The following is a 13,269-nucleotide window of genomic DNA, read 5'->3' on the forward strand; positions in this document are numbered from 1 at the left end:
TGGGTCGCAGTGATCTGCTCAGAACTAGTAGAGAGAATACATTGGGGGGGGGGAGCAAATACCATGCAAATGTACATTGAGTGTAGAATTGTGTACTTCTCAGAGTTTGTGTGCATGCAATGAAATCCTAGACTAACAAAGAGGAAGCTTTGCAGTTGCTGTTTAACGTTTAAAATGGACTTGCTACCCATGTGGGTGTTAACCTCCAAAATTTTGGAATATGATGCTGTTCTAACTGGTAGCCAAGCAAAGTCAATTATGTTACCTCTAAATCTCTTAGTACAAGTACATAAATAAAACTATACAAAGGAAGCAAACCAGAAAGATTAATAGAGTAATACTCTCAATTGATTGTCCCACTTAATTAGGCAACTGATTTATCACAATGAGTTACCACCACTAGGTGGAAATACAGCATGTGCATGATTTCATTCTGCAACTTGGGAATTTGCCATCAGTTACACACTATCATATGTATAAAATCTGACAGCTGCTTTTAATAACACAAACCAGTTTGAAGCTGAAATAATTTTCAGTGGATAAGTTGAGTGGTTGCTTAACTCTTTCCTCCACCCACCTGTCTTTTCCTTCCTACCCTGAACTGTATTTATTTCTGTGGAGTTACAAATGCATATTTATCCTAGTATTTCTACCCTGCATAGAGCCAAGAGACAAGGGTGGTTACAGCTCATAAAAATAAAGTGTTACTGACCATTTCCAATTCATTCAATGATGTGCTCCCTAATACAGTTCTAAGGAAATGGGTGCAAACTAGTTTCAAACTAGACATGACTTTCCCTTATCTACAGAAAAAGTCCTATAGTATCTTTGTAGAATCTGCAATGTATAGCTGTAATTGCCTCATGGGAGATATAAATGTCAAGAGAGGTTGTGCAGTACAGCTGTTCAGAGCTTCAGACTCGGGCACTGTGGCTAGGGCTGCCAGCCTCCAGGTGGGGCCTGGGGATCTCCTGCTTTTACAACTGATCTCCAGCTGACAGAGATCAGCTCCCCAGGAGAAAATGGCTGCTTTGAAGGGTGGACTCTATGGCATTGTACCATGCTGAGGCCCCTCCCCTTCCCAAACCCCTCCCTCTCCTGGATCTACCCCCAAAGTCTCCAGGTATTTTCCAACCCAGTCCTGGCAACCCTAACTGGCTCAAATCCCCACTCTGCCCTGACCCACACTAGGTGACCTTGAATCAGCAATTATCTTTTAACCTACCCTTCCTTACAGAGAGTAAAATGAAAGACCCAAGTATGAGCTTTGAAGAAGATGGGATAAAAATATGATAATGGAAAAATCTAAAAAAGGACAGGTGAGCATGCAGGAGAATTGAAAATTAGGGTGGATAGTCATTATGTTGTTAAAACTAGGACTTCTGAAATCAAATGGGGGTGGACCTGGAACAAATATTGAGAAATGGAATTATCTCAGATATTTTGAAACTCATTTCCAAGGCTATATGACTCAACCTTGATTAAAGTGTCTATATTGAACACAACATGATTATTGGTGATCCCAAGCTGCTTGTATTGACTTTATCCATATTTTCCAGAACTGTTCAGTTTTAAAAACATTTGTATGCACGTTAAAGGGTTAATTGGGGATATAACTAGCTACTTTATTCCCCTTGACAATACTGTTAGAATATTTAAAAGGAATGGTTTCTTTAAAAATCTAGAATGAGTTTTGAGCTTGCCCACCTGTCTGGGGATCAGCTGGGAACTGGCACCCCCTTCCGTTCCAGAGGGGAATGCCATCAGGGCCAAAGACATAATGGGGAGACATCTGGTCGCCAAGCTCGTGGGAGCCACCAGAAGGAGCAACAGCAAGGACCCAGCTGCTGCCAGCAAGAGGGGACAAGGCCGGGAAAAGGAGAGACAGCCCCTGAGGCTGAAGACCAGAGCGGCCCCCAGAGGCTGGGGCAGCACCAGGGTCACGGGATAAGAGAAGCAGAAAGAGAGGCTCTTAAACCCTTGCCTCAATTCCCACCCCAGGGAGTTGGGGCCACGAAGGGAGGCTGAGGAGGCTGGGCGTCCCACCACACCCGACACTGAGGAGACAGAGGAACAGGGATGGGATGCAGGTGTTGAGATTCGGGAGCGAGACCTTTGGCCTCTCTCCTGTGATGGGGGAGGAGGCTTCAGATCAGGAGGGAAGGGCAGAGCTGGGAGAGGGTGATTTAAATGGATAAAGGAAGACTGGCCAGGGAGGAAGTGCTCCAGACTCTATGCAGGACTGGGGAAATGACTGGGTGGGAGGGAAAAACCCAGCAATAGATCTCGAGAGTGAGCAAGAGGGTCCAGGGTGAAGTACAGCCCCCCTCTTTTCACAATTCTGAGGCCCTGTCTGCCGGCTTCCCAGAGAAATCACACCATGGAGCAGCTCACCCTCTGACTGGAACCGCGGGAAGCCAGGGTCTGACACCACCCCCTTGAAGCTTGCCTGATGGCGACTTTACTAACTTACACAGGCACCAGGTGAAAACATTTCATCCTAGGCTTGCCAGGTCTGGATTGGAAAATACCTGGAGATTTGGGGGGGGTGGAGCCTGAGAAGGGTGGTGTTTGGGGAGGGGAGGGACTTCTTTGGAGTGTAATGCCATAGGGTCCACATTCCAAAGTGGCCATTTTTTCCAGGGGAACTGATCTCTGTTGCCTGGAGATCAGTTGTAATAGCGGGAGATCTCCAGCCGCCAACTAGAGGTTGGCAACGCTATGTCATCCAAGCTTTTAGTTAATTTTCCACCCTTTTGATATTTTGACCACTCTCTACAGCTTGCCCTCCATTTATAAATATGCTGCTGACCTTGCTGATTTTTTATTTTTACTGCTTAGAATTTTATTGTCTGGGACTTTCTGAACTGTTTTTATTATTTATCATTTTACCCTTGTTGCTAGCTACTTTGGGCAGGATTTTGGAGAGATGGGACAGAGATATTCTAAATAATAGCCATAACAAGGATGGATATAACTTCTAATTGAAAAATGAGGAAAACTGTGACACTGAGGGGGCACAGGAATGACCTCAGGGACCAAGGGAGCTGACCAAGGTGGATAGGAGTGGCATGCAAGGCAATGCCCAGTGGAAAGGGTGTGGCCTGATGCACCGATGGCAGGGCATGGGGGCTAGCTGTCAGATCCCAAGTCAGGATAACAAACCCACGTTCCAAAGAAGTAAGATTTATTTCCAAAGCATGGTTGATCATGAACATACAGAGATTGTTCAGAATAACGACAATACACAGGGGCAAAGTAATATAGGAACTTCAAACTTGGTTAACCCAATGGGTACATTTCCCTCGTAAGGGAGCTGATTAGAAAAGGCGCGAAGCAGCCTGAGAACCACAACAGCTAATTTCATAAACACAAGTTGAGTTCACACGGGAAATCTAATTAGGCTAGGCAACAAGACATAACACTCCGTCATCCACCTGCAGGAGAAACTTGGCAGTTACAGAAGCATACCAGAAGAGAATAACAAAGGGAGGGAAGGGAGGAAGGCAGGAAGAGGGACGGGACGTGTCCCAGAGAAATGGCAGCTCGCTGACACTAGCACACATGGCAGTGGTGTATGGGGAGGGCATCTCATTAGGATTCTGTCATGATTGGGGTCAACAGCCCAGAAGGCTGGGGCTGGGGCAGGAAGGGCAAGTCCAATTATTGAGCGGAAACATGAGGTGATGATACAGAGTTGAAAGGCAGCTGGGGGCTAAGCAAAAGGTGGGATAGAGCATGCACGATGACCAGGGAATGCTGCTAACTACCTGGGGGAACAGAGAGCTACAAGGTGCTTTGCAGAGCTGAAAATAAAGAAGATGGAAGCCAACTCAAAATAAGCATTGTGATTTATACTATGGAGGCAAGGCCTAGGGTTGCCAGCCTCCAGGTGGGGCCTGGAGATCTCTGGCTTTTACAACTGATCTCCAGCTGACAGAGATCAGCTCCCCTAGAGAACATGGCTGCTTTGAAGGGTGATCTCTATGCCATTGCACCATGCTGAGCTCCCTCCCATCCCCAAACCCTGCCCTCTCCTGGATCCTCCCCCAAAGTCCCCAAAAGATATTTTCCCATCCAGGGCTGGCAGCCCTAGCAAGGCCCCACTTACCCTGCTTTGGGCCTTCTCCCTACAGGTACCCTGCCTCACTGCCTCCCCCAGGACCCAGTCACAAACACACCGAAAATAATGGAATATGGCCAATAGTTTTATATCTACGTTGATACACTTTGCTGAAGTATCTCAAGACAGGGAGGGAAGGCAGCATGGCATAGCCCAATCTTGTCAGATCTAAGAAGTTCAGCTAAACAGGGTTGGTACTTGAAAGGTAGACCAGCAAGGAAGACTCTGAAGAGGAAGGCAGTGCCAAACCACCTATTATTCTCTCTTGCCCTGAAAGCCCTTTGCTGGGGTTGCCATAAGTCAGCTGTGACTTGATGGCACTTTGATGTCTTCAGGGTGTGTGTGTGTGTGTGTGTAAAGTAACTGTGGGAACTTGGATTCTGTTTCTGGGATGACAAGTACTCTGATTTTGTTAATCCACAATGCAATGTTTTCATTGCATATTACAAAGCTTCATATTTTTATGGTTTAAGAAAACGAAGCAATTATTTTCCCCTGAATAGATCCATAAAAAGAAACCATCTTAAACTACGGTATGGAATGCAGCATAATAACAAAACTGCCCAGGGTGTCATTCACCTTTACCATTTGGATTCTACAGTTGATTTCTCCAATGCAAACAGAAATCTCCAATTAAACAACAGAAAATGCTAACAAATGATCCATGCTGCACCACAGACATTTGTCATTGCCCAAGGCTGGCCTACATCATTCTCCCAGTTAATTTTATCTGTGTCCTGTTCTCTAGTCATTGGCAAAAAGGCATATCAAATACCTATACCTAAACTCACCTTTGAAATTCTGTCTTCTCTAGCACATCAGAGAACAATAGATGTGATCTGCAGTATGATGACAGGGAAATAAAACGCTCATCCAACCAGTAAATTCTGAACCTCTGCATAAAGGTGGAAAATGGTGCTTGTGTTTCTTTCTCCTAGGTTACCAAGAAGCAGAGGGACCCTGATTCTCTCATTAGGCCTCTGTACAAGGTTCATTATTAGATGCATGCAGAATCACCAGGGAGGGTTTGGTGGCTCTCTACCAGAATACAGCTTCATTAAGGAGCAATGACAGATATCGTCAGCCAAGATTTTGTGGCTTGTTGGGAAAAACTGTTCTGATGGAGCTGGTGGGGCTTCCATTATTTCTATGTCAGCTCCAATCTGCCCCCAAGCCTGATCGCCGGCGGCTACCCCTCTCCCTCCCCTCCTGCAAGGCCCTTCAGGTGATCAGCAGGGAGCACATGGCCCGCCAATCAGCTGGAGGGCCCTTTAAATCTTGCAGGAGGGAGGGAGAGAGGCGTGCGTCATGCAGCACCTCTTCTCAAAAGGATTTAAAGGATCCCTTTAAATGCTTTTGAGAAGAAGGGGGGTGCATGCACATGGCCTCCCCAATTTAAAAAAATCTTGTGGGGTTGGCCCTTAAAGGAAGGGGGCAGAGCCCCCAATAGCCCCACTGTAGCTATAGGCCAGCATGATGTTATCTTTGAGGCCTGGGCCAAAGATGGTTAAGGGCAAGATCACAGGCTCTTTCGTTTTTCCATAATGAGAGTTCCTATGACAAGAAACTAAAAAGGTGTCCCTAGCTGTGTATCCTTCAGGCAAAACGGCAGGACAGTCATCCTGTTCTTGTTAGCTTTCTACCTCAGGGTGGAAAGAAAGGGAGCACCAGGAGCATGAGGCCCAGGGGACTGTGTGGCCACTGTGTGCTTGAATGCCTGGCCATAGATTTATTACAGATCTTGTTTCTTTAATGCCCTTACTTGAAGGAACAAGGGAGCGAAAGCTTGAGAAGATGCTCGATAAAACTTTTTATGCTGCATGTATTTGCATAAAATTTCCCTGTATCTCTTTATATCTTCTCTATATGATTTTTGAATATACTTCCTTACCTGCTATTAACTAACTTTAATGTTGTGTTGCACTCATCTTGGAAATTCCCTTTTGCTGGGCCATGGGTTTACTGGTTAACACGTGGGGTTTTGATAGGTATCAAGAAACATTTTCGAAATCAATCCAATGTATAAACCCTTCTTTGAGGCAACTCTCCCTATAACAGTATTTTATAGAGTGCACCTTCTTGGACTACATAGGCTTGTATAGAAAATGTGCTGCTCTTCCCAACTATGGTGGTGGAAAGTGTCATCTAGTCACAGCTGACTTATGGTGAACCCATGGGGTTTTCAAGGCAAGAGACATTCAGAGGTGTTTTGCCATTGCCTGCCTCTGCATCATGACACTGGTATTCCTTGGAGATTTCCCATCCAAATACTAGCCAGGTCTGACCCTGGTTAGCTTCCAAGATTTGACGAGATCAGGCTAGCCTGGGCTATCCAGGTCAGGGCTCTTCCCGACTAGGACTACCCAAACAGAACAAGCAACTAAAGAAGGGTTGCCATTCTCCAGGTGTGGCCTGGGGATCTTCCAGAATTACAGTCGATCTCCAGATTACAGAAATCAGTTGCCTAGAGACAATGGCTGCTTTGGAGCGTGGTCTTTATGGCATTAGGACCCCGTTGAAGTTCCTCTCTTCCCCAAACCCCATCTTCCCCAAATCTCCAGGAATTTCCTAGCCTGGAGTAGGAAGCTCGTGAAGCAAAATACAGTTCAGCATCCAGTACAACACTGTAGAGGAGGGTGTACAGTAATGCCACAACTCCCAAAGTTTCAATCCAATTTTCTCTATGAAGTGATCGGGGTTCCTAGAATCAATACTGTCATGTGACATAGTTCCCCAAAGAGAGAAGCTTCACTGCTGCTGGATGTTTTTGCCTTAGGATGAGAGAGCCCTGTAGTCCCATAGTACTTTTGCAGTCTTTGCCTTATTTGCAAATACAAGGGCTTAAATGGGACCAAACAGGTGTTCTTAGAAGCAGCAACTCTGCCTCAGCAGTTCCGTGGACAGTGAAAAAGAGACTCTGCTGCACTCCAAAGTGCTTCATCCCCAACCAGTTCATTGTTCTCACTGCCCATCTTTTGAATCAGCTTCAAAACTGGCTGCAATATTTTGCTGTTTTGAGAAAAGTAGACATACCCTTGCCTGTCCAGTGTCTGAGCAAAGGTGGAACTTGTCACAAAAGTCCTTTTTGATCCATGGTGTGCTTTGATTAATCTTCCCATACTTGCACCCAAAGGTGCTTGATGACTCCAGGCTTATCCCAGCATTCAGAACAGAGACTGATGCTATCTTGTCATGCAGTTCACAGACACAGACAGGTGATCTCATTGTTATTTGATAAAGCGATCTGTTGACTTCCGGTACGGCACATGACGGACGGCTTGTGAGAACTGGGGGAGCCAGAATGACCACTCGTATGTGATGTCCGAGGCAATGCCGCTCGGACATCACACGCGAGAGGTGGAATTTGCCCCTATGAGTCCAAGGCCACCACCCCGGGGCTCAGGGAGGCGGGGGAACATCCCCCTCCCCCCCGCGGGTGGTAGCTACCGCTGAAAACAGCGGCAGCAGCTATAACTTTTTAAGGAGCCCCGAAGAAGAGCTGGGGGAGCCAGAATGACATCACACGTGAGAGGTGGAATTTGCCCCTATGAGTCCAAGGCCACCACCCCGGGGCTCAGGGAGGCGGGGGAACATCCCCCTCCCCCCCGCGGGTGGTAGCTACCGCTGAAAACAGCGGCAGCAGCTATAACTTTTTAAGGAGCCCCGAAGAAGAGCTGGGGGAGCCAGAATGACATCACACGTGAGAGGTGGAATTTGCCCCTATGAGTCCAAGGCCACCACCCCGGGGCTCAGGGAGGCGGGGGAACATCCCCCTCCCCCCCGCGGGTGGTAGCTACCGCTGAAAACAGCGGCAGCAGCTATAACTTTTTAAGGAGCCCCGAAGAAGAGCTGGGGGAGCCAGAATGACATCACACGTGAGAGGTGGAATTTGCCCCTATGAGTCCAAGGCCACCACCCCGGGGCTCAGGGAGGCGGGGGAACATCCCCCTCCCCCCCGCGGGTGGTAGCTACCGCTGAAAACAGCGGCAGCAGCTATAACTTTTTAAGGAGCCCCGAAGAAGAGCTGGGGGAGCCAGAATGACCTCTTGCGTGTGATGCCGCTCGTACATCACACGTGAGAGGTAGAATTTGCCCCTATGAGTCCAAGGCCACCACCCTGGGTCTCAGGGAGGCGGGGGAATGTTTCGCCCCCCCCCCACGGTTGCCCAACTGATGGCTCGTGGGAGCAGGGCTTATGTGCCCACCCCCTGGGCTCCTGACTGGCGGCAGGAACCGAGGCCTGGAAAGAATCAAGGTATATAAAGGGTGAAATGTTATTGTTGATGTAAATTTAATTAGAAAGATTTTTTTTGGCTCTTGCCCAATGGGATATTGAAATAATAAGTAAGATAAGATAAACTGGCTTTAAAAGCTGTGAAAATTTGGTTACAGAAGGATAGAAATAATTTGATTAGGAAGGGTAGTGTAAATTTAAAATAGTGTTAGAAATGTGTGTTTATTTATGAGTTTCAAGTTATTTATAAGTTGTAGTTCATGTATAATAAATAATAGGATAATAGGGTTTCATGGAAGTAAAATGGAATTTAAGGAAGGGGTTGGAAATATTTATTTTCATTAAAGTAATTTATTTGGGGGGGGGGAGATAAAGTGATCTGTCATATCTACTCTACGATATCTACCAAGTTAGTCAGCATTAATGGATTATTTTTTTCATGTTATCCCCAGCCCTAGATTAATTACTGAAGAGTGGCACTTCATGTAACTAATTTTTGCTCTATATTGGGGTGTGGACAATTCTGCCTTTCTATTAAATTTAGGATTTGGGAAGTCTTGCTGTCTGATCCAAAGGTCCTTCCCATGGTCCTACAGGATCCATTGTCTTGTGCTCTAAGCAAAGAACCAGCGAAATAGAAAAGTATTTCCTTGTTGTGCTGGCAAGGCACTACCAACCATTCATGTTATTGCATACAGGCCTTTGTTGTCTCTAATTCTTTGTCCATTGTTACAAAATTACTGCAGATTATTGCTGTTAAGCAGTTTGACTTTGCTCCTTAAATGTAGCTTCCTTTAAACAGCAGCTGCTGAGGTGGCTTAGCAACAAACAAGGGAGTACTTAATAACAAGAAAGAGTATGTAGTAGCAGAGCAACATACCTGGACAATTAAACCTGTATTTTGTCACTGTAATCTCAATAGTTCACACAAGTAAGGGCCAAGTCAGATCTGATCCAGAAGATCCAGGATTATCATGCTTGTTTGTCAAAGTGGTTATATAAGGCTACTTTGATCTGAGAAGCAGCACGGGAAGGAAGAACTAACCCTTTCCTCACATGCCCTATTCACAGTCAAATCTCCCCGCATCTATTAATAACTCCAGGAAGGAAAATGTACAGTTACAGATGTTGTGTACATGTCACATTACAGGTGGTTTAGACAATTTCAGTGTCTATTATTTCATCTAGGGTATAACTCTAGACAGGGCAGCATGAGGAGGTTGATTGATATTTAAGAGTCAGGCTAAAGGTACCGTCTTTTATGGAACTCCTTCTGTATATAACATACTGACAGAAAAAAACAGCAAGGAAAGGTTTTTAAGGCTTGGAGATCAGTCATGGGAAAAGTGTCACTTATTCAATATATCAGTGTGCCAGGTTGTTGTTAGATATGCAGGAGGAGGGCCTGACAAAGTTCGTACCCATAGCTATAGGGGAGCCCCCCCCCCCCACTCTCTAACCAATTGACAGGATCAGGATGGAAATCCTCTGTTTAGCTCACTAGCTTCTATCAATGGTTCCTAGGCATTTTGACTGTCTTGTAAATTCATGTAAGATGACTTGGGAAGGAGCCCAAGAGAAAACTTCTAAAAGACATGTATTGCTTAAGTCGCAGTTGTATGACTGTTGCTGAAAATCTGTTGCCCATAGAAGCCACACACCCTTCTTGGTAGCAGAAGATGGAAAGGAAGGGAGAGGGGGGGAAAGCCCCCTCACATATGGAAGTGCCATCAAGTTGCAACTGACTTATGACAACTCCGTCAAGGGGCTTTCAAGGCCAAGTGAGAAGCAGATGTGGTTTGCCACTGCCTTCTTCTGCAGAGTCTTCTTTTGGCGTCTCCCAATCAGAGTACTGAGATCTGATAAAATCAGACTCTACCATGCTGTGTTCCCTCCCAAGAGAGACTTTAATCTTGAACTATTTCCTGCTAAAATGATTTCATGCCCTTTGCACAGGGAAATCAGCTGTGTATTGACATGTGAGGAGGAAATGAGCCTTAGGAAAACATGCACCTATTTGTGAGCTAGGCAATAAAAAGCTTAAAAGTACATCCAGGAAGAAAGTAATCAACAAGTATACAGTGACAGCTGGGCTGGAAACTGGAGGGACTCTGTAACAAAATCTCACTATTTAGTCAAGTTGTTAACGAGGATCAGGATGGACTAGTTTTATTATCCCATCCTAAAGCCTAAAAATTAGTAATATGAGAATTTGGGGGTGACTGGCCAGCACAGGTCGGGTGGGATCTTTCAGCCTATCCCTCCCTCCCCCACGTTTGATTGGTCCCAAGAAGACACTCCCAAGCTGGAGGGAGGGAGTTAAAAACTGTCAGCTTGAAGTGACTCTTGGATCCAAGAAAGAAACTCTGTATTAAAGGACCGTAGTCTGTGCCAGGACTCAGAGATAGTCTTTGTCAAGCTTCTCTTTTCTTGTGCCCATTCCTAAAGTGAAGAATGCAGTGGGTTGAGAGAGCTCTCTTGAAAACTGCCCTTGAGAGAACAGCTCTGAAAGAATTTATGACTGACCCAAGGTCATGCCAGCAGCTGCATGTGGAAGAATGGGGAATCAAACCCAGTTCTCCCAGATTAGAGTCCACGCTCCTAACTACTACACCAAACTGGCTCTCAACCATGCACATTTTTGTTAGTTGTTGCCAACAGATAATATTTAAAACTGATTTTCAGAAAGAGACATAATGAAACCTCAGTTTATTTATCTGAAATGTATATCCCATCATTCAGCCATGTAAGTTTCCCCAATCATACATAACATCCTTCAATAACCAACATTCGAAAAACTTAATAAAGCTAACAAATTGGCTAAAAACAGAAAAGAAGAAAGCAACAGAAGCTCAGCAGCAAAGTACAAATACCTAATTCTGTGGATAACTTATAGTTGTGGCAGAGAATGTTTATTGTGATTTGTGAGAGACTCTTAGCACTTTTCTGGAGGTACAACAGTGCAATTCTAAGAACACTTTCCTGAGAGTAAGCCCCACTTAATACGTTTGAGCAGGATTCTGATTAGAACCATTTAGGGTTGCACTCTTAATTTCACAATCAGTCTTGGACAACAACAGAAACAAATGTAAAATTTCAGACAGAAATGACTGTTTATGTCAGCTTTCTTGGTGTATGAAAAAAATTCCCTGGATACTAACATAACAATAATTAGGAAGCCGCTATTTATTTTATTTGCTTAATTTATACCTTGCTTTTTCCCCCAGTGGGGACTCAGCACAGCTTACATCCTTCACCCATCCTCCATTTTATCCTGTCAACAACCCCACGAGGTAGGTTAGGCTAAGAACATGTAACCAGCTCAAGGTCACCCTGAAAGCTTCCAAGGCAGAGTGTAGATTCAAACCTGGGACTCCCAGATCCTAGTCCAGCACTCTAATTACACAGGCTCTCTGCCTCACTCACTGAACACGGGCTTCGCATGGAAAGGTCCTACATTCAGTCATTGGCATCCCCTGTTAAAGGACCTGAGGTGCCACATGTTTGGGGCTCAGCCTTTTCTTTTCTGGAGACTAATAATTGTCTGACTTGGTAGAATGCAACTTCATATGTTTATAATCCTTACCACTGTCAGGTGATGGCAAAAATAAAAAGAGAAACCCAGTGTAACAGCTTAAAGACGAACAAAATTTATTTCACCATAAACTTTTGTGAACCAGAACTCAATTCATCAGCTGTATTGGCATATAAATCCAATTTCTATACACAATAGGAAAAAATTTTTTGGGGGGGTATTGTATTTTGCTACCCCTTCAGATTTAATTACAGTGTGTATACATCATGGAATCCTCTTACAGGGCAGATATATTAAAAGCCATAATAACTAAATACCACATCCTTCTGTAGAGGTAGTCGTCCTCTGAAAACCAGGTGCTTGGCCCAAACAAGACCCTCTTATTTATTTATTTGATTTATATACCGCCATCCTCGCAAACAGGCTCAGGGCGGTTTACATCAATACTATTAAACATTTAAGAACAGATTAAAACAACATAAAATCACAGATCATAAAATCACAAAATACCATGTAAAGCAATTTGTTCAGATGCCAATCTGATTAATTTGAATATAGCAGTGGTGCCCCGATGTCAAGTTAGATCCAGGCCACTGGTGGGGGGGTTGGCCAGGAAACGATTCACAAGCTCATGCCATAATGCTGGTAGTTCATTACATTAAAAAAGGAAGGCTGTAGTTTGTATGATTGTGGCAGCAGCCAAAAAACCTACAAATAAATCACAGCTAGAAAAATACCTAACTTTTGAACTTTCATGAACTATCTGTGCTTGAACACATACACATACACACACACACTCTTCCTGTCAGTCACCAAAATTTTAACAGCAAAAAGAAATGGGGGGGGGGGATACCAAATACCATCTGTTCTGAATGGGCATTGGAAAGTTGGGCATGCAGTGGAAGACCACAAAGAAAGCCCAGGGCCATTACGCAGAGGCAGGCAATAGCAAACTGAAACTGAATGTCTCCTGCCTTGAAAACCCTCTTGGCTGTGACTTGATAGCACGTTCCAAGTTTCCACCACCAGTGTTAATGTGCAGATTTGGAATTATTCTCTCTCTGCAGATGGACAGAATAGGAGCTGTGAACTGGCATACCTGCAATAGAAGTAAACCTGGGACAGCATAGGATGTCCTGGCTAGAAAGTGGCTAGCTAATCACAGCCCTTCTGAGGCTCATCATTGGTTAGCTAAGGTCTAATGGAAAAACTGACCCGCACGCTCACCAGGCCTGGACTGGGAAGAGAAAATGGCCATGGGGCAAACCAAGCTGAGGGGTCCTTGCTGTGCTACCAGCCACTCAGCTCAGTGGTGCCAACAATGCCTTCCGGCTCATGCACTGCCTTCACGGGCAAACTGGCAGCAGTGAAGGAGGA

Source organism: Gekko japonicus, unplaced genomic scaffold (assembly GCF_001447785.1).
Source record: "Gekko japonicus isolate JY-2015 unplaced genomic scaffold, Gekko_japonicus_V1.1 scaffold37, whole genome shotgun sequence".
Classification (NCBI taxonomy): Eukaryota; Metazoa; Chordata; class Lepidosauria; order Squamata; family Gekkonidae; genus Gekko; species Gekko japonicus.